Here is a 21,323-nt window from a genome sequence, read left to right as displayed (position 1 = left end):
AGGAAAGAAGATGCATATTGTAAAGAGATAAAGGAGAAACAGCAACTTGAGTTACGCTCAGGGGATTTAGCGATGGAGTGGTTAACACTGAGAAAGCTCCTGCAACAGGTACATTAAATAGTGAGTTAAAGGCTTGTATTCTTACTGGCTGATTCTTTTCAATGGCATCGTATTCCAGTATGCCTAAGGAAGGAGGTACTTTGTTCATGGAAGAAGCATTGGATAACTATTGCCAAATTTTGAGGGTAGTTGAGAACAGTTGGTTCACCAGTGGGCTGGGGTTTTTGGTGGTCAGGTGGGTTTTTTTCTTTGCCAGATCATGCCAAGGCTACTGCATTCCAGGGATGATGAAGTTGTACAGCTTAGAGAAAGGATCCGTGTTAAGAAGATACTTGACAACTGATAGAAGATGAAAGATGGCACGAGAAGGAAAATACCCTTTTTTAGCCCTGTTTCTTACCAGAGTTGTAACAGGGCTAAATTAACCTCCAAGGGAATGTTTTAAAGCATGCACATACGCTAAAACACAGTTATTTTCAAAGCTTTATACTTGAGATATTTTAAATAGTTTCATTATTTGGTTGCTGGCTTAAACAAAAATAAAAAGGCGTTGTGTCTGTGGGATGTTCGTTTGCTTTGTAAGGGTATGTTACACTTGCGCTGTGTGTGTACATTGTACACGTGCACGGGTTCATACAGTAGCTTATGTATTACCTGAAATTTCACTCTCCTCTTTGAAGCCACGCTTCAGTGAGAGAAATGTTAAAACACAGTTTGATGCTGAAGTGGTTTTGTAGATTCATTTCCCAACTGGCTATTTATTCCTGTCCCCTGTCATTCAGGAATCCAACACTGAGAGAGAAAAGGACCTGTTGCACAAAAACCAGTTACTACAAGATGAGATTGCTATGCTAAGGCTAGAACTTGATCAAGTAAGACTTAGGCACCAGGAGGAAGAAGGAGAATATTTAGAGGAAAATGAGGCCTTGAAAGAAAAAATTGAAGATCTCAAAAAGGAACTTAAACTGAAAGAGGAAGCCTTAACACAAACAGTTTTTCAGTACAACGGACAGCTGAACTTACTAAAGACGGAATCTGCGGTGCTGGCTTCCAAACTTGAGGAGATGAAAGAAAGCAAAGACATACTAGAGACAGAAATGGAATCATTTCGTTCCCGCCTGAACATTGCTGTGCAAGAACTTGAACGTCACCAGTCATCGAAAACTGACGTTGAACGAACGTTTCAGAGAGAACGTGATGAATGGCTTCGCTTGCAAGACAAGCTCCATCACGACCTCTCTGATGTGCAAGAAACCAACAAGAGCTTGTCTCAGCAGCTGAGTAAAGCTGAAAGCAAAGCTAATAGTCTAGAAAACGAGCTTCTCCAGTTAAAACAAACACTCAGGGAAAAAACATTGCTCTTAGAAATGACACAAAAGGAATTAAGTCAAGCCCAGGCTCAGGCAAAGCAACGTGATCACGCTCCACAACTTGAGAAAGATCAAGTAAGCAAATTTGTACTAAAGCAGGAATCCATGCAGGAGCGATTGGCCCAGCTCCAGAGCGAAAACCTTTTGCTTCGTCAGCAACTGGAAGATGTGCAGAACCAGGGGATCATCAAAGAGAAAGCAGTGCGCGATGTGCAGGACCGGTTTAATGATATGTTCAACGAACTCAGAGCTGATACTGAAAAGCAAGTTTGCCTAGTGGAAGAGAGAAACAAGGAATTAAATGCCAAGTGTACTGATTTGAGAGAACAAGTCTTTAAATATGAGATGGACAAAGTAGAAAGCGAGGTAGCGTATCCACTTTGAAAACCTTTAAATTGTTCTTTCTGTTCTGGAAATTATTTTCTGTTTGAAACGTACCAGGTATAGGTTATATGCGTGGAACCAAGGAATGCTGATTTCTTCTGGTTTGTTGTGTTTGTCTTGGCTTTGTGGAAGGTTTTGGCAAAAAGGGTGCTACTGCTCAGACCTGAGCAAAGAACAGAGAAAAGATATCCAAGTCTAAGCTTTGATCGAGAAAGGTGATTCTTCTGTAGAGCTTCTTTCATCTCTTTTCCTTAGTCCATTTTATGCCCTTTAGAATGGTTTTTGTATTTCATGGGTTTTACGTATGTATTGCACTGATGACACAAATAAGAGTGGTATAAAAGGAAGAACCATCCAATATGCAAGGGCTGAGAAATGAAGATGCAGGCAAGTGAAGTGACGGGGGATGGTTTCTAAGCTCCTACGGAGAAAAAAACCATCGCTTCTCCATAAGTTGCTATCAAAACCGAAGGGTATTAGTAGTGTGCAGGTGTTAATTTATGTATGTGTTTTGGGGGTCTAAGGGGCCTGCCTGTTCCTCGTGAAGATCATTTCAGACACTGACCTAAGCTTTCTCTTCTTCTAATGATCAAGTTCTCTACCAGTTCCAGGTAGAGCAATGATTTAAGAGTTGCCTTATGCATTTTCTCTGCTCTTCCTTTACTTTCTGGCAAATAAGTATTTAGACACGGGTAGAAGGTTTGTCTCCCTTGATGACTGGAATTGAATAGTGATATAAAATTACATTTCCTGCTTCATAGCAAATCCAGACTCTTTGAGTGAGGTAAATACCTGCATGTGTCAGATAAGCACCTTATTCTTCACTTGCCAATAGCTGCAGTCAAACTATGGCTCTTACATCGCAACAGATTGCTTTGGGTTTGGGTAGAAAAAAATACATGACTGCGGTGTGTGCTTGTGTATTGTTCTGAAAAGAATAATACTCGAGCCTTTTTGATTTATTAGGAAACAAAAGTCTTCATGAAGAGCTGTTGATAGTTTGGAGCTGCTCAGCTGAGAAAGTGAAAGTCATTGTCTGTGCAGATGCCTGCTGGTGGCAGGCAAAATTTCATACCTTTGAGTTCAATCCAATGACAAGGCTAATTGTATAACCAAGTAGGTTAAAGTAAAGGCATCGTTCTTGTTCTTACAGCTTTTTTTCATGTGCATTTAACGGTTTCATTAGGGCATGGTCAGACAGCTGCAGCAGGAGCTTGCCAATGCTCTTCAAAAGCAATCTGTGTCAGAAGCCTCGCTTAAAGTTACCACGCGCTACCGCAGTGACCTGGAGGAAGAAAAGCTGCGCTTGCAAAAGGAATTGGAAAAGGTTAAAACTAAGGTACATAATGTTTGTAACTGTAGAAAGAAATCTAAGCGTGGCTGTTGAAAGTGGGAGTGAACGTTTTCGTAAAATCGTCGGAAAAAACCTCACCAGGATAGATTTAATGATGGGTGAGTGAATCTCACTGTTTTAGAAACTTGGTGTCCATGTCCTTGATGTGAGGACACTATGTCCTTACTTGGACAAAGGTTTGTATTTCCGAAGGTGCTTTGTAAATAAAACTGGTCTTTCTATAGCTTCTGGGATTTGGTTTGGCCAAGTAGGTTCTCTGATTTCTGAAGAACAGTAGAAATACTGGACTGCTGCATTTGAGCTTTTTTATGCTGCCTCCACATCCCTCCCACTCCCCCAGGTACCATGTTGTCCATTCTGAGTGCTTCTGTAACGTGCTCTGTGCACGCATATATATATATATATATATATATACACACACACACCACCCCTTTCTTTTCCCCCTTCTTTGGCCCTGCTGTTGTTTGGCATCCTTAAGTGTCCATCTTGCAAGTGCACTGTAAGCTCTTTTCTGAGGCGGGAACTGCCTTTTGCAGTGTCCTTGCAAAAACTGAAGTCAGGGGCCTCTGAGTTCTGAAACAGCATCATCTTTAATCCCATTATGAGGGAGCTGTGAAGTGATTTTAGGACAAGGATGAACTTTTTTCGTTCATGTTTTCATGAATGAGAAAACAAGTGGGTAGAAAACAGTGTCACAAGTCACCAGAAGGCTAGGAGGGGCAGTGTCACTGCTTAGAAGTGTCCTGTAGGAAATCAGCAGAGGGATGGGAGAGGCCAGTATAAAAGATGATGAAGTACATAGTTTGGGTTCGTTTGCTAGTAGAAGTGGGGTTGGAATGTCCTTGAAATGATTAGTTCTTTGGGTAGAGGGTATGTGCAGATATTTGCGGTGCTTGAATGCTTCAGCAGCAGTTGACTCCTCTATAGAAAAGCTCACCTGACTGATGTGGATTCTTACTGTGATTTTACAGCTGCAGGAGTTGGAAGAGCAGCGTCTTCAGTCTGAGCATTATGTTCGGGACTTGAAGACTGACTCGGCTAATAAGGAAAGAGAAGAAAGAGCTTCTTCCCTGAAACTGCAGGACCTCCAGGTGGCGTTTTCTGCAAATAATACTACTATTAAACAGCTGGAAGAACATGTGCAACGGTAAGAGAGTAACACAGTGAAGCAAAGTCTCTATGTCGTTTTCTGGGATTGTGTGGAAACAGCAGGATAGCCTTGTTGCATCACAGCATGTTGATACACGGTTTTGAAAGATACTTTTGGTTTAGAATCGTAGAATCGTAAGGTTGGAATAGACCTCTGAGGTCATCAAGTCCAACCGTTGACCTAATACCACCATTCCCACTAAATTTAGATCGTGTTATTTCACGCTGTTCTTTCAGAATTGGTGCTCTGGTGGTAATAAGAGCTGTATTTCTTTTTAAGCCTTGACATTGAAAATGCCAGACTGGAAGCTACAGTCCAGCAACAAAGCAGTAGGATCGAAGCCCTTCAGAGAGACCTGCAAGCCTCTGCCTCAGTAAGCTGCTCATAAACTTGCCTTTTTGTGAGCTCCTGAGCCTAGTTGCCGGTATCTGTGGGGAAATGTTAAGATGGGGTTTTCCTGGAGAGCCTGGGGGAGCTCAGTTCCTACGTTCTGCTGAATAGAGGCTGCTCGGAAAGCAGCCTGGTCCATTCCCCAGCTTTCTGGTGTTGAGAGTTTTCCCATGCTACTTTAGCAAGTCCTACTTAATGCTCTAGAAGGTGAGGATTTGACTCTGATACGCTGGTGTGACTATTGGCTGCTTTAGACCAGTTGTGACATCAGGTGCTGCTTCAGACACTTGTTGCAATGTGTATCATTAAAGATATTCATCCGAGTTAACTCATGGAAATTCCACAGGAGATATTGATGCCAAGCACTGTGTGGTGGAGCCCTGGCTGGCATCATCAGACTTGGAACAAAAGTGATAGTCCCCAGAGCTGCTGCTGTGCAGGATTGCTTTTCCTTTGGCCACTTGGTGTGTGTGTGCTTTTATGAACCAGTGAAGAGGAGCGCCTGTGATAGCACTTCCAGAACTCGGTGCGAGCCCTGGAATTTCACACTGCCCCTACCCAGTGGTTAATTTTAGCTCAGATAAGGTGCTTTCATCTGTGGCCTGTATGAAGCAAAGTATTTTTGTATTGAAACCGGTGAACTAGGGTTCTTGTACCACTGTAGTTTTTTAATTAGTGCTAAAGAGATTGTGAAAATAACTACATGTGAAAGTTGAACTTTTTGATGTGCTGATCTTGACAAGAGAAGAGGGAAGGCAGTCATGATGCTGGTCCTTTTCCTGTGGTTAAAAGGGCATGGTTTTCAAATGTACTGCGGATGGCAAAAGCTACTCCTGCCTGTTTTCATTGAAGATTCTTTGTATCCCCTGTGGTGTTCTCTCTCCCTGAAGTAAACAGCAGAGGTGGTGATTGCTAACAATTTCACAGGGTTATCAAACTGAGGCCATTTTGATCATTGGTGCAGGGTGTAAAATACTATAGGAATAGAGGTGACGAGGCGTATGTAATATGTATTTTTGGTAATGAGGTGTAAACTTCAGTCTGGAAAGTCAGAGAGTGTCTTCTTGCTTCTTTTTATGCTTCTGTAGGTTCATAACCGCCTGGAAGACTTGATAACTGGCTTAGGGACAAGATGGGCAGCTGCAGAGGACCACCACCAGCAGCAGGTATACAAATGGCTTCTGTGAATGACTGTCCTAGACATTGAATTTTTCGTGTGCAGGTAATTGATGAAAAGCTCAGGTGGACTGTGTAGGCACAGTTCAGCTGACACATACCCTTCTGGTTTTAGGGCAAGGCCACCTTCAAGGAAAAAGGCTGTAAATTTCCTTCTTCCCCCGCTGCTGTGTTTTTTATCTGTGGTGTGGTGTGAAAGATACTCGTGTTCATCAGCGCGATTTGTCAGAAGAATTCTCTTCCCCATCCCACTGCGGGGAGTGAGCAACTGGCTCTGTGGTGCTCCGCTGCCTCCTAGGGTTAAACCACGGCAGATGGTGGAGAGGATGGATGTTGTGGGCAGCAGGGAGATCTGTGATTGAAAGCCGAGAGAGGAGACTGGACTTGGGAGATTCATGTTACCTTTGCAGTTTTGTCACAGTTTGCCCTTGACACCATGTTGGCTTCCATTGTAAGACCCAGCGTTTCATCTACTCTGTAAGGGCAACAACTTTCTGTAGATCAGTAGACGTCCTTTTTTTTTTCTTCTTTTTTTTTTTCTTCTTTTTTTTTTTTTAAAGAATGCCACTAAAAGCGGCGAGTCATCTTGCATTCTTTATACTTGAACTGAATCAGCAAGTTCTGTTCCACTCAAGTGCATCTATTAGGCAAACCTTTGTCCCTTTGGATAGAAACATAAAGAGCATTGCCAATTTGAAAACATTTTCTTGCTCTCAGGAGATGTAGAGCTGGTACAGAAGCAGTGAGGGGAGGGCAGTTTCTGCGGTGGGCGCTAGAGGAGTGATTTTTATTATGCAGTACATATCATTAGGAACGCCGGAGCACCTTTGGAAGAAAGTTGCAGGGTGATTTTGTGTGTGCGTGTGCATGTCGTCTTAGCCCCCAAAGCTGTAACCTCACCTTGGCACTGTAGAGTGTTCTTTCTTTCCAGTAGCTTCAATTGCTCTTCTTGGTTGTGTTTCCCAAGGTGTGTTTTACACTCCGCCTTAACCTTAACCCTAGATCTTGCATGGGTGAGGCGAGATTAGGCCTGTTTCCATTTCAGTTACTGCTGTCACTTGCAGCGTTGTCTTTCCGGTCACCTCAATTTTTTCTTTTGCCACTGTTGCTTTCACAGATGCAAAAGCAGAATGTGCTGGCTCTGACACCAAAGGACTCGCACAGCACGTGGGAAGAGCAGTTGAAGTCAAGATCTTACCTGCAAGAGCGTGTTGCTCAGCTTGACAAGGAAACGGATGAACTCTTGGAAGGGGTGAGCCCACAACATTCTCCAGACACCAAGCCAATACCCAGGAGAACCGTGTCCACCTTTTTGTGGGGTTCTTGCATCCTCAGCTTTTTCTGTTACCCCTGCTGTTCAGGCGCCGAGTATCTTGTCCTTTGGGGGTCATCCAGGAAGCGAGTAAAAGCTAGCTGGGTCTCTTTGTGTAAGTTCTGGAGTGGTTCTGTTGGGCGGGGCTCCCAGTGTGGTTTGCTATCAGTTAAGCACATGGAGCAATGCTGCAGTCCACCAGTTCTTTCCTTGCTGCCAGCTCTGCTCTGGTTTGGCCGAGAAAACACCCAGAGGAGTAACAACATGTGAATAAGTACGTACCCACAAAGAAGAGATGGAGGTAATGGCAGAGGGGAGTAAACCATTAAAGAATTCCAAAAGATCAAATTCCCCCACAAGCCCCTGCCTGCTGGTCGTTGAAGATCCCACGAAAGCTTTAGATGGACTTGGGCTTTCCCATGCTGTGTGTACCTACGTAACCCCTGCTATGAGCTGAGGAACTGCTGAAAGTGTTGTCCAGCCTCTTTTCCACCTTTTTGCCTTGAAGCATTAGAAGAGGGTGGCCTTTGCTTTAGTGGGGGCATCTGTTGTTAGGTACTGGCCTGTTTGATGGGAAATCTGCCAGGAATTCTGTCCCTTGCTGTTCTGTGGAACTTGGCAAACAGACAGAGATGTGCTGCAGCTGCTCTGTGGAGAACACCAGATGCACATACTGCACGTAGAAACTGTTCCTATGGGGGGTGTCATGTGTCTTTTCTATTTTGAAAGTGTGAGAGTGAAAGAAAGAAAGTGAAGAAGCTGGAAGAGTTGAAATGCACAGTGGAACTGCATCTGGACCAAGAAATGAAAAGAAACATCGAACTGCAGAACGACTGTAAGAGGTAGGGCTGTTTAGCATGGTGCACAGGTATCCCTGAGTAGAAGTCAAGCTTGCCTGAACTTTGGTGTAAAAATAGGTGTACGTAACTGTTTGTGAGTGAATTCAAGCCACCTCTTAGTTCTTGCAAGATGCTTCTGTACACGTGCCTGTAGTTTCCAAGAGCTGCCAAAAGAACTGCAAATGCAAATTGCCCTCTGGTTTTCCTGGAAGGGAAGTCTGCCTCTTATTCCTCTTTTGAGGTGAAAGTTGCACTCTCCGAGGGATTTGTGGCACGGGAGTGCTGGTTTTTCTCAGTAAATCCTGGTCTATCAAGCACATTAAAGACAAAGCCAGCCATGTCTGTGCTCTTTCCATGAGAGTCTGTGAAAAAGGCCCGTTGTTCCTTTGCCTCATGGTTTTCTTGACTAATTTACTGTGCAGGATGAAGAGGCTTCTGAACAGAGCTATGAAGAAAGTAAGAGTGTATGAGGAGAGAGAGTCCCAGCTTAATTTGCAGGGAGAACTGAAGAACAGGTATTCTGAAACGGTCAATGAAGTTGATAGATTGAGAACAAAGGTGAGCACTGGTTTGTTTGGGGTTTTTTGGTGGTGGTGTTTCTTCTTTTGAAACCTGTGTTATTCTTTCCCTATACTGCTTTTCATGTAGATTTTATTTTTTTTCATGGCTGTATTTTGGAATTCATTGACTTTTCTTGATGCTCCTTCTACTGTTACGGTAGTAGATGACTGTACCTAATAGCGACGTAGTTACCATCATGGGTAAAGATGAAAACGTTTTGAGCAAAGCCGTATCTGCAAGGGCACATCAAGGGTAAGCTGTTCTGTAGAGGAAGGGCGAGCCAAGCATCACAGCAAGGCTGGCAGGGTCCGTGACCTGGCGGGCCAGGGAGCAGTCCCACATGCCCTCACCAAGAAGAGCAGAACAGGTCTGGTGACAGTCAGCGGGGTCCGCCAAGAGTGCGGATCGCCAGGCCCGTCCATGGGGCCGGGCAGGCCTGCAGTCCTACCACGACATCACACCCATGGGGGAGGGCCGGGGCTGAGAGCATTGAGGCCCGCCACAGGCCTGGCTGCAGCTGGAGGCTGTGGCAGCATCTTCGACGTCTGACAGATGAGTTCCTTCTCTGGAAGAGAGGGAAGTAACGCCACCGTAACTCGAACAACTGGAGGAAGTTGGCTCTGCCCAAGAGCACCCCTTGAGCCCTGTCTTAGGCACGAGTTCACCAGGAGGCAGTTCAGGTTTTGCTTTTCCAAACGGTGTCGTTGCTTCCCAGGGCACGATGCGTTGAGGTGATGCAGAAAAAAAATCTGCAATTTATTGCTCACTAGTAGCTGTCACAGCCTGTCTTTCCCTTGTCATTGGGACCCAGCAGCAGACTTCCCAGAAGTGCTTTTGAGGGGGCTCTGGCTGTTTTAGCAGCATGTAACCTTTTATCTGCTTCTCCGCTCGTTACTCGGATTTGTTGCTAAAGCAGCCACGTTTCAGAGCTACGTTTGTTTTTAGAAGGTATTGCAGAATGGGTCGACTGCCTTTGCGGCGGCTCATTTTCAGTCCAAAAGTTGGTAGTGTTTTTGTGTTTCTGTTGGAACAGTTATTTCGAATCTCAGGGAAGTGCATTACATTTAGGCAGTTTCAAATAAGTGTAAAGTTTCTACTTTCTGTTAGAGACTCTTTCAAGTGTTTACTACGCTAGTTTCCTCCACTATTTTTTTTTTCTTTTAATAAAAGACAGGACATCATGTTTTATGTTCAGTAAGTATAGAAAAGCTATGTTTCTGGAGTGGGGAAGAGGAAGATGGAGCTGAGGTTGACCATTGGGATCTATTGGTTTTAATTCTGAGTCAGCAGACAACAAATACAGTCTCCATGGCCAACCCCTTTATGGATTTTCACAGAACTGACTAATACTAAATCCCTCTGAGTTCCTTTTTCTTTTTTTTGCTGTCTACAGGTTGGTGAACTTTCCCAGCAACTGGAGACAGAGTGTAAAAAGCGCAAGCAGGTAGAAGCACAAAATCAGGATTTGCGAGAACAGTTGTCCACCATGCATGGGAAACAGGAAAAACTGGAGAAGAGCAAATGCCAGCTGAAAGAAGAGGTGGCTAACCTCAGACATCATCTGGAGACTAACATGGTGGATCGCAGCCAGTTAGAACAATATAAAAGAGAGATGGAAGAACGAGCTGGCCAAGAAATAAGACAAAAACTACAAGAAGTCAATCTATTTTTGCAGGTAAGTGGATTTCTCACTTGTGTTTGTAGTCTCCATTACACACTTGGTTATTTTTTTAGTATTTTATTTTTCATTGCTGATGATGGTGAGGAGGCACAGTTGCCTCACTGAGTAAAGGCAGGTCCTTGAAATTAGGTACGTGCAGTTGACTGGCTGGGGGAGTTCTCTGTTTCTTTGCGGTGACTGGAAGTGCATTATCTGCTTCAGGTGCAGGCAGCCTCCCAGGACAGGTTAGAACAAATCAGAGCCAGTCATCACGAATTGCTGGGAAACCAGCTGAAAGAGAGAATTAGAGACCTCGAATGTGAACTGGACAGGATAAAAAATACACAACAAGACAGTGTTTTTAAAAGAGAATCGACACAGGCAGAAGTGGAAAAGTACAAAGAGCTGTAACTGGAGGAAGTAAAAACGAGGAGCTGCCTAGCAAATAAACTGGAAAGGTAAGTCCATGCTTTTTCTTTTTTGCAGCTGTAATAATATATTTACTTCTTACTCATGCATTTTCCTCCTAAAATCCCTCTTCTACATCTGGTCAGCATGACGTATGTCAGCATAAAATGGCATATTTGTGAGGAAAGTACCTTAAGACCCTTCTGCTTCATTAGAACTGTCTTTGTTTCTCTTTACTGCTCCAGCAGTAATACCACTGATCATGGCATTAACAGGGTGTTGTTTAAGTTGATGGTGTTTTAACAGGCAGCCTTTTTGCCCATCTCTAATAATCTCCTCCTCTTATTCTGTCTGTGGCAGAAACGATAAATTTCACGTCCTGTTCTGCTGGAATAAGGATAGGTCCTTCAGAGAACAGTCTTTGATTCTGTGACATAAAAAACCAAATCTCTTTTGGCTTCCATTTTAGCAGTGTGTCTGAGGTTTGAGCTTTCTGTGGGAAAGGGAGGGTGGCCCAGAGTTCTTACGCAGGTGACACAGCCTTCAGAAGAAGCTATGTAAACACATTGCATCCACAACAGCCCTAACGCTGAGAAGTCCTAAGTGTGGGTAACTCTTGCTGCTCCTTGCAGGTACTGTGACTTCTTAGAAACAGGCTCTCCAAAAAACCTCAGGTCAAGCGATGTTCTTCTTTTGGATGCTCATCATCCCTTCCACTTTCAGAAGTTGAATAATAGTCAAAGACCTGGAGATTCACGTTGTGACAGCATTACTACTGAAGATAATTCTTTCTCTGCTTCTGAATGTTTCAGAGCTAATGAGAGACTAGCAGAAGTGCACGCTCAGCTCCTTCAGGAGCACCACAGAAGCAAATCCGTAATTGCAAGCAGCGTCGTCAGTGGAGGTGCGGCTGCAAGTCCAGTTCTGTATTCAGCTGAACTGGGACATCTTGGCAACAATTTGGCGCTGAACAGAAGTCTCAATCTAGGAGGAAGCTTCCTAAGCTCTACCGGGAATGCATTGTCATCAAAAAACAGCGTTGAAGCCTACGTGGCTAAGGTAAGCATTTGGAAATACTCTAGAGTATCCATAAGCAGGGTTATGCTTTTTAGCCTGAAGTTCAAATCCATGCGTAGTTCCAAACCATACAGTCTAATATGCCGAAAGAGTACACAACTGCATGTGGTAGGGGTGAAGACTTTTGGTCCTCAGGGTTGTACAAATTTCCAGGAGTGCTCAAAGACTAAAAAATGCTGACATCTAAATAATGAACTGTGTAATTACGCTCTTTTACAAGAGAAACTGTGATTAAGAATACTGTGGCATAGGAAGTTCCCAGCTAATCTCTTCATTAAAATTTAATGTATCGTATCTAGGACTTCTTTAAAATGCTTGACTTTATGATGAGTGCGAAATCCCATCAGACATTTTGGTTCGAGACACCTTTTCCTTCTTCGCTGATCCTCCCTCTAGCAGCTTCTTCGCTGGAACTTGTTTTAGTACATTAATACCAACAAAGGGATGCTTCAAAAACGGGACGATATGAACAGGATCACGTAACTTCTCACTTTAGACTTCAGTGCAGGCCATATACTATGCGTAGGAGGCATTTGTTTTTGTCGTTCCTGCTGTGTGTTATTACATGAAAAGGTAAAGTTAACTAGTCCTCAGGAAGTCTTCACAGCTGTCTAATTTTGCAGCAATGCTGCAACCTCTGCAATACATCTGGTCAAAGTATGCACTGTAATTAGCCGTCAGCGTGGTGGCACATCCCTCACAGAATGGTGAACGTTTTAACATTATATCATAAGATTTGGAAACCAGATGTCAATAGCTGTAATCAAATTCCCACCTAGCATAGGACTGCGGCGTGGACACGCTTCTCTGTTCAGTCAGCATTCTCATCCCTCGTGTATTCTGTTGTTGAATGCGAGAAGGTGAGATGTATTTGCTTACTCGCAAGTCCGTCTCAGTTCAGTGGTCCCCCCCACATTGGAAAGATCCCATGTAAACCACGTGTCTACGTACTGCACCTGGTTTAAGAGAAAACCAAACCAACAAAACCAAAAGGGACAAAGCAGTGTAGGTGACGCGTAGCAGCAGCAGTGACAGAGATGAACTTTTCTGTGTCCCTGTGAATGTGCTTTTTCAGGTCAGAGGGGTGGACCTTACAGAAAGAACTCGGGAGGCAATTAGTACTGTACTATCTGCAGGGGCTCTTCTGCAGGCAAGCAGTAGAAAAGAGGCAAAATTCAGGGACCCACTGCAAAAGTGAAATAAGGAGAGGGCCGGGACAAGGGCACAGAAAGGGCAGGGAGCAGGCAACAAGAGAGGAAAAGAAAGAACAGAGAGATGGGAGTAAGATGTTAAAAGAAGAAAAAGGCAAAGGAGGAAACCAACCCACTTCTAGGAAAAAAGCTGCCCGAGTTTAAAACAAAAGGGTTAACAGTTGTGCCATTTTGAAGAAGAAACGTGAAAAAGAACCACAGTGAAGGGAAAGAAAGCGGGAGTACTCGGTGCTTCTTAGCTGATTTACAGCAACATTCTTCAGGTAGTCCTTTCCATTTTAATTTTCCAGAATTGGAACCCTCTGGGCATCTCAAAGTTTTGTCAATATCAAGATACCTTTCCTGGTTTACTGGCTTCCCTTACGTATGTTACAGAAAGGAAATATTTTAAAAGGCTATTTCATAGCCCGTTGTTTTTATCCAGTTGCTAATATATGCAGAGGTATATCTAGTTCAAGTCATTATAGAGGCTGCTTCCACGTTTTGTGAAAAATGGTTCCCAAATCTGCGTGTGAAAAACATCGGCGCTGATTCCAAGAAAAGTGTGCATGAGATCCAAGAGCAGTGATACTGTTCTCACTCAGCGTCCTAACTTCAGCCGCACTCAAAGTTTCTTTTCAGAGCATTTGTCTTACATTTCGTGATGGATTGTGATGCTGGGGAATGCTTTTAGGTTTGGGTACTGTTTTGTGAGGCTTCACTTTGAGGGTTCAAAGAAACAGAACCAAAAAATACCCATCAGCCTTGCGCAGACTCTCAAGGAAACTGAAGAACCATTATGTATGACACTTCCCCAGTCTCCAAGCATTGATGTCAGATATTGGGTTTTCTTTTTTAGTTTGAGGGCTTTCTTATATACCCGTATTTCTCCTTCCTAGTGCAGTTCTATCTGTAGAACTTAGTCCCCTAAAGTTCTCTCTCATTTTGTTTACAACCTACAGAGACTCTTAGTTTGTTGTTAACAGAGGAGCTGAGGATAATTCCCTCTTGCTACACACAGTTTGTCTTCTCAGGATTAGCTTCTAATTCTAGTAGAGTATTAAATTCAAAGGTTTCTTCCTTGAATGAGGGTGAGTGAAACTGTTGCTAAATCCTCAGGGAACTTACCCATTTTGAACCATTTCTACGAGGTTCTCTTAAGAAAAAGCTGGCAATCTCAGCATGCCTGCTTTCCCTCCATCCAAGCAGAAGGCACAGACTATTCCAACGAAATACCGCCACGATTGGGTGGTGGTTCTCCTGGAGGAGCTGGTGAATTTGGTTGCAGCTGTCCCTGTAGTCCTGGGGAAAGGGCCTTTCTCTCCACTTGCTGCTTTACGGCCCGACTTCTTTGGCCCTTGGAGTTACTGCCTGTTACTGCTCGTCTTGTGAGGGCACGTAGAGGGCTTCCCTTCCTGAGGCTCTTGCTCTCTATGGCCTGTTGAGTACATTGCACAGTGTTTCAGTTCCCTTGTTTGTTGCTGTGTTGCTTGGTGAGCCTGCTCATTTCATAGGATAAACACTTATTCCCCCAGGGATTCAGTACTAAAACCAGAGAATCACAGAATGGGTGAGAGTGGAAGGGGCCTGTGAAGATCATCTAGTCCAACACCACCCCTGCTCAAAGCAGGGTCAGTCATAGCCGGTTGCTCAGGGTTATGTCCAGCCAGTTTTTGTATATCTCCAGGGATGGACACTCCACAACCTTTTCTGGGCAACTTGTTCCAGTGCTTGACCATGTCTACAATTTAAAAAAAAAAAAAAAAAAAAAAAGTTAAAAAAATCCTAATGTTAAAATGAAATTTCCTTTATTTTGGTTTGTGTCCATTCCTCTTGTGCTTTTACTTGGCGCCACTGAGAAGAGTCTGGCTCCGTCTTCTTTACAGCCCCCACCAAGTATTTATTCACATAGATAAGGTCCCCCCGAGCTTTTTCTACTCCAGTAAAGAAACAGTTGCAGCGCTCTCAGCCTCTCCACCTAGCTCGCGTGGTCCAAGGCCTTCAGCATCTTCATGGCCATCATAGGCCTGGAAGCTGTGTGGCATCTATTTTGAAATTCACTTCTCTGTGTCACAGACTTGATGGAAAAAATGTAGGAGTCACAAATGTCGTCAAATGTAAACAGCAGCATATAGTGCTTGGACTATGCCTCTTCAAAAGATCTGATGTCTTCTTACGAAGACTTTCAAGTCAGACTCATGAGTGAGAATTTCTTAATTGGTGGCAATAACCACCCCCTAGGGAAGAAAGGAGTAAGTGCTCTTTTCTAGGGATCCAAGCTGATTTCGGTTACATAATAAAACCCGCAGCACTGGCTGTGTAGAAGCTGTAGCTGTGGCTAACCTGTCTCAGTACAAAGTTTGTGAGAAAAAATGGTGTGTGATTTTTATATTTTTATGTGTGTGTGTCATGGTATTTGCGATAACAAAAAAGAAAAATCTTGGCATGATCTGTAGGAGCTCTTTCGATTTTCCATCTCAAGGTGGAGAAAAGAAGAATATTGGCACATGCTTTTTTTCTCTACAATGGTGTGTGTCAGTCCTGCGGCAGCTGCTGTTGCACCTCTTCTTTTAGGAAGTTGCAGAAGCCAGCCTCAACTGAATTTGTCCCTGTGCATGGCATTTATGCGTATCTCAGCCTTGAGCTGACGTTCTGCTCGTGTACTTGATGGTAGACTTTAGCCATACCTTCACTGTAATAACTCCCCTGGGCTTTCTTCCTGAGTATTTTTTAAATGCCCACTTATAATCCAGCTGGTGAGTTACAGATCATTTTCTGCTATAGCTGATGCTGCTCAGCAATGAGAACATTACAGCCTGGCTGACCAAGAGTTTCTCTTCATCAAAGATCAAACCCCAAACCAAGATGTCTTCATTTGGGATGACTTTTTTAGTTTTTATTACGTTACGTGTGGGTTTTAAGACCGTTTTAGAAGTTTAATATTACAAAAATGTAACTTAATATCTTAACTGTGTATTTTCTGTATAATTCTAGGTTCGGAGGGAACTGGATGAAAAAATCACGAAAGAACTTGAACAGGGTAACGTGCCACTATGTGAGGAGTGTGCTTAAGGAAAAAGATGACTGTTCCTAGCTCTTGAAAATAATGGCTTGAATTTCTTTCTGTGCTAAGCACAGGGGGGTTTCTGCTGGCTTTCCAGTTTAGACTTGAATGTGAAAACTTCCTGCTTACCAAAGTATTGTGTAGAACGTTACGCAGTTGCCTGAAAAAACACCCAAGTGCAAAGAAAATTAACCCATTTCCCCCCCACAAATACACCAGGCTTCAGGTGAAGTCACCTTTCACTAGAATTACTCCTCAAGCACAAACATCAAACATAAAAGAAGCCGTGAGATAAGATTTCTGTAGCCTTCAGCCATCACTTCTCCTTCCACGTACATCGATTGCATTCAGCACTGAACCATACCATACACACACTCTCTGCTGTTAGTTCTTGATTTTTGCTATGTCTCCTATTCGTTGCTTGTATTTGTAGCTTACACCTTGCAGCCTTTTTTGAATAAGCAAGGCAAATATAATCAGTGACAAAAGATATGCTTTCTTCAGGAAAAGATCAATCAGCAGTGCTTAGGCAAACATGAGGTGAATATGCCTATCAAATATGCTCTCTGATAGGAGGCCAGGTGTCCAAAGAGGAATTCCACCTATTTCATGATAACCGTTCCTCCAGAGTCACCGCTTTGCCGTGGCTGCTGCTATTTCAAAGCAGGTAGCCCCTGAGAGCATTTCCTTTCTGTTCCCGTACGCTTTTAATCGTATCGGGAGTGTTCAGCTGCAGCTGCGTAGCTCTTTCCGTGTGTCTGAATGGACACAAAGCCATTGCGTTGTGCCCGTGGGCATTCTGAAACGTAATTGCCCATCTGCTGGGAGTCATAGAGTATGTTTGGTTTGGGGACCTTGTCTGAAAAAGGTGGCTGGAGAAAGGTGGCGAAGGTGGGTTTGCTTTCGCTGGGTAGGTGTTCTCTTGCGGGGGAAGCGGGTTTTGCCAGGGCGAGTTACAAAGACGCCCCTCGGAGAAAGGGCCAGGCTGGGAGACTTGTCCTGGCCTGACTGCAGTGCAAAGGGGTTTCGCAGGCAGATTCTTGTAACGTTTGTCACAGCGAATGCAGAAGCTGGTTTTGAGGAGTAGTGTTCCAGTCATCACTGGTTCCAATAAACCACGGGTTTGAACATTTAAGGAAAACAGATACTTGAGGATGACGAGGTCTGCAGGGGGATAAATTTAGCTCTGGTGTAAGCAGGAGCCATTTGTGGCTTCCCTGAAGATGTTCAGTGCGTAGCCTCTGGAATTTCTGTCACTAGCTTTAGCAATACTGTTGACTGAGAAGCAAACGTGGGGAAAATGTGTTTCTTCCTTTGTGCCAGGCCCTTCCATCGATACGTTCCCTTGGAAGATTTTAAATCTCTTTCTCTCCAGTTACCCATGTTTTTACAGTGACTTATTTGACCCTGTCTACCATAAAAGTCACATCAGGAATCTTGTCTCTCTTCTCCCTAGCCACTGCTGAACTTGAAACTGGATCTGCTGGAGCTTCTCCCATGGTATCTGCTGATGGTTCTTCAAAAAATTTCCATGTTGACCAGGATCCCCTTCTCAGGGCAAGACAGGAGTACCGTGATGTTCTCAATAAAAATTACATGATTTGAACAAAATGCTTTAAAATTACGGTGAGTGCATAGTAGTGCCAAGACAGTTGTTACGTGGGGGGTTGGTATGTTTGTTTTGTATGGCAGAACCACGGAATGGGTGAGGTTGGGAGGGACCGCTGGAGGTCCTCTCGTCCAGCCCCCCTGCTCAAGGAGGACCAGCTAGAGCCAGTTGCCCCGGATCATGTTGGCTTTTGAGTATCTCCAAGGTTGGAGACTCCACAGCCTCCATGGGCAACCTATGCTCGTGCTCCGTCACCCTCACAACAAAAAAGTGTTTCCTGATGTTCAGGTGGAACTCCTGTGTTTCAGTTTGTGCCTATTGCCTCTCATGGTATTCGTGTTGATTTCTGCATTAAAAGTTGCTGCAGCTTTAGACATTCGCACTTCCTACATCAACACGTGTGGTGCACATCAAGCACTTCCTATGGGGAAAAAAGGAATGTCAACAGATCACGTCTCAGTCTCCTCAGTACTTTCCAAAACTGGTGTGATCGGATAGCCAATCTTTTTGTTGCAGCTAGCAGCTGATGATATGGTGGCTGTAGCCCAGATGGTAGCCAGTGTTGTGGGACATTGCGTCAATAAAACAAGTGGTTTTACTTATTTCAGAGAGTTACCTGTTGTTATTGAAGATCCACACTTGTCGTCCCCTGTCTGCAAAAGTCACTAGCGATCAGAAGATACAGAACAAAGTCCCAATTCTGGAAAAGTAAGAATGGTTGTACTGAGATGAAGGAAGACTGGACAGAATGTAGGGGTTTTACCCCCTCGTTCAGGCACTTGAGTTAACAGGTGGTGAGGAAAGCAATGAATGTGGCTGTGACACTGTTCCTTTTTCTATGAATATATTTTTGTGAAGCTAATACACCATTGAATTCCAGATACTCCATTTCGACTTGATTTTTAATAAACTTCGTAATCTAGTACATCTCTTCGTTGTATTGTTCCCCTTCTTGACTTTGCTTTCCACCCCCTTCCCTGCCCATATAACTCTCCAGAGCTCTTCTCTGCTCACTTAAGCTCTCTTCCCGGCTGCAGCTTCAGTCTGCCCTGGAGGCTGGGCAAATGGCCAGCAAGCCTCTGTGGCCTTGTCCTCTGGGGAGGCGTGAAGCACAATGATGTTAAGACTGAGGACTAGAGTTGAGGTATTGCTACTCATCACGTCCCAGACCCTTCCTGTGGTCTAGGCGGAAGGTAGTGGGTGAGCTTCTGGTAGCCCTGAAATGCTGGCAAATCCCACAGGTTTTGATCCCATGGGAAGCTGACCAATCTGTAGCCAGCAAAGGCAAAAGGGGGCAAGAAATTTCTCTGGCCTGCACCAGAGCGCGGTCAAGAAGAAGTTCAGCTTCTGGTACTTTGTAGTGTCTCTCCACAGAGAAAGCAGGCGCAGAACGTCTTGGCCCTTACTTTGTGCTGGCAGACTCGGACGTGACCTGTTTTCCAGTTGGTTCCTAACCTGCTCTGTGCTGCCAGTTGTCAGTGAGAGGGAACAGTTCCTGGCTGGTGGAGCAGCAGAACGGAACTTCAGTGTTGGCCTCTGGCATATCAGGAGTTGACAGCAGTTACAATGGGGTGAGGGGCAAAGTGAAGTCCATTCCATTCCTTCACTTGAAAGTCCATCTGCAGTGTCACTGTGGGGACACTCTTGATGATCTCAGAGAGGCCATGGCAGTCGGAGGGGGCTCCTGCGGCCTGGAAAACAGGAAACATCCATCCCGTCTCCAAGAAGGGCAAGACAGAGGAGCTGGGGAAGCCTCATGGAGTGCCAGCACAGCAGGCTTGGAGCGCTCCGTGGGCATCGACTGAGAGCTCCCGCGGGCCCTGCCTGCCCCAGCTGGGCTCTGACCCCACCTGCGCCTCGCCCTGGCACCCTGGCCATGCACCGAGGGAAAAACCAGGAGCGGGCGCTCGGCAGCCGCACGGCCCCGCTGACCCCCCGGCACACGCCAGGCCTGTCGCCGCGCCGCCGCGCATCCGGGCGCCTCCTGCCCGGACCCGTCGCCGCAGTCTGGCGCCTGAGGTGGGAAGGCGACATCGCTCACCCTTCGACGCCACTGACAAGCGCTGCGGGGGCAGGCCGGGAACTGGCCTTAAGGGCGCGTCCGCCGCCACCCCTTGGTACCCACCACCCCGCTAATGCCCCTTGCCTCCGCGGGCCTGTAAGAATTGGGACCACTGAACTTTATGTTTGTCTCAAACTCTGTACCTTGGTGGTTTTGGAGAGGAAGTAGAGACTCAAGTCGCCATAGCGACAGCGCACTCTCTGAAGGCCAGAAGCAGCCTCGTAGAAGAAGACCTGTTTTGTCCGCTGCCTCTGGGACGGACGTTGTTAGGACTTTGGGCTAGACAACATGGCTTCTTGGAAATATTTGTTTGTCACTATGCGCTAACAGCTAAAGGCATGAATTTCTTCGGCTTATGCACTACAGCTTGCAAGCTGTGTAATGAGGGTTGCACAGACCGCCAGCTCGTGATCGGCGCATGAAAGCAGCGTGCCATGCCGCTGGTGGATCACATCTCGCCGCTTGACCGCAGCACATCACCATTGGATTGGCCTGGGACTATGGTACCAAAGGGACCCTTGGTAGCCTCTCAGGAACTTACTAGCTTACTTGCTTACTGACTGGCTTACTGTCTTACTACCTACCTGCCTGCCTGCCTGAACTGGACTGGACTATTGCGGCATGCTCTTCCTTTCTCTTTCTCTCTCTCTCTCTCTCTCTCTCTCTCTCTCTCTCTCTCTCTCTCTCTCTCTCTCTCTCTCTCTCTCTCTCTCTGTCTCTCTAAATAAACCTTTGTAGTTTTGTTGACAATATATCGCCTCGTTTGTGCCTTAATCTCTCGGCGGGTATTCAAATCAGCAGCCCCGGTAAGAGTTTACCTCTTCTGGACTGTAACAGGGCCCTCCCCCGCTCCCCATGCGGCGGCAGAGCGGGCCGTTACCCTGTAGTCACCATGCGCTGAGGGAAACACCAGGAGCAGGTGAGGCAAGAGCTGCTCCGGCTCTGGGAGCAGTAGTCAAGGGCACGAGGACCCACGTGGTGTTCTCCTCAATTCTGCTGCTGAGGACAAGTCAAGAACTGGCTGCAGAACTGCTGCTGGCAACAGGGTTTTGGGTCCTGTGGCCATGGCACCCTGTTTGCAGACCAGCGTCTCCTCGAGAGAGATGAGGTACCAGCCACTAAGCAGGGCAAAGCTATTTTTGCCAACGGGAGGGCAGACCTCAAGCAAGGCTTTAAATGAAGACTGCATACAGAGGAAGAGAGTAAACAGCAGTGCTGTGGGGCACTGATGGACAGGATCACTAAGCAAAGGGCATGGGGTGATGCGAAAGGAGAGACGACCAAATTAACAAAGTGGGGTTTCAATTCTGATTCTGAATCAAAGAATGAGAATGGCTTCTGCACAGGGTCTTGACTAATCTGTTCATTTGCTGTGATTTCTGCATGGTGTGTCTTCATTGCCCTTCACTAGAATTCCCGCTTGCTGTGAAACCATCCCTGCTTGTGGGTTTGGGATCTTCCCCCCGCCCCCCTCCCCTCCCCTCCCCTCCCCTCCCCTTAAGGAAGCAGTAGCGCAGCACAGTTCCACTTGCTTCTTCCTGTGCTTTTACAGCTGACATTGGACAGTTCTTCTAACTCTGTCCGGACAATCTGGAACTCTTTGGGTTTTTTGTTGTTGATGTTTTAAGATGCACTGTTGTTTTCTTTCTAAAGGCTA

General features: G+C 45.3%; 1 pseudogene; it reads left to right on the top strand.

Annotated features, from left to right (window-relative positions):
• Positions 1–72: 72 nt before the first annotated feature.
• Positions 73–18,286, top strand: LOC147415084 (ankyrin repeat domain-containing protein 26-like; annotated as a pseudogene).
• Positions 18,287–21,323: the final 3,037 nt, after the last annotated feature.

The sequence above is a fragment of the Leptosomus discolor genome, chromosome 7, assembly GCF_034619465.1.
Source record: "Leptosomus discolor isolate bLepDis1 chromosome 7, bLepDis1.hap2, whole genome shotgun sequence".
Classification (NCBI taxonomy): Eukaryota; Metazoa; Chordata; class Aves; order Leptosomiformes; family Leptosomidae; genus Leptosomus; species Leptosomus discolor.
The sequence above is the reverse complement of the archived record's forward strand: the minus strand, read 5'-3'. Positions and strand labels throughout refer to the sequence as shown.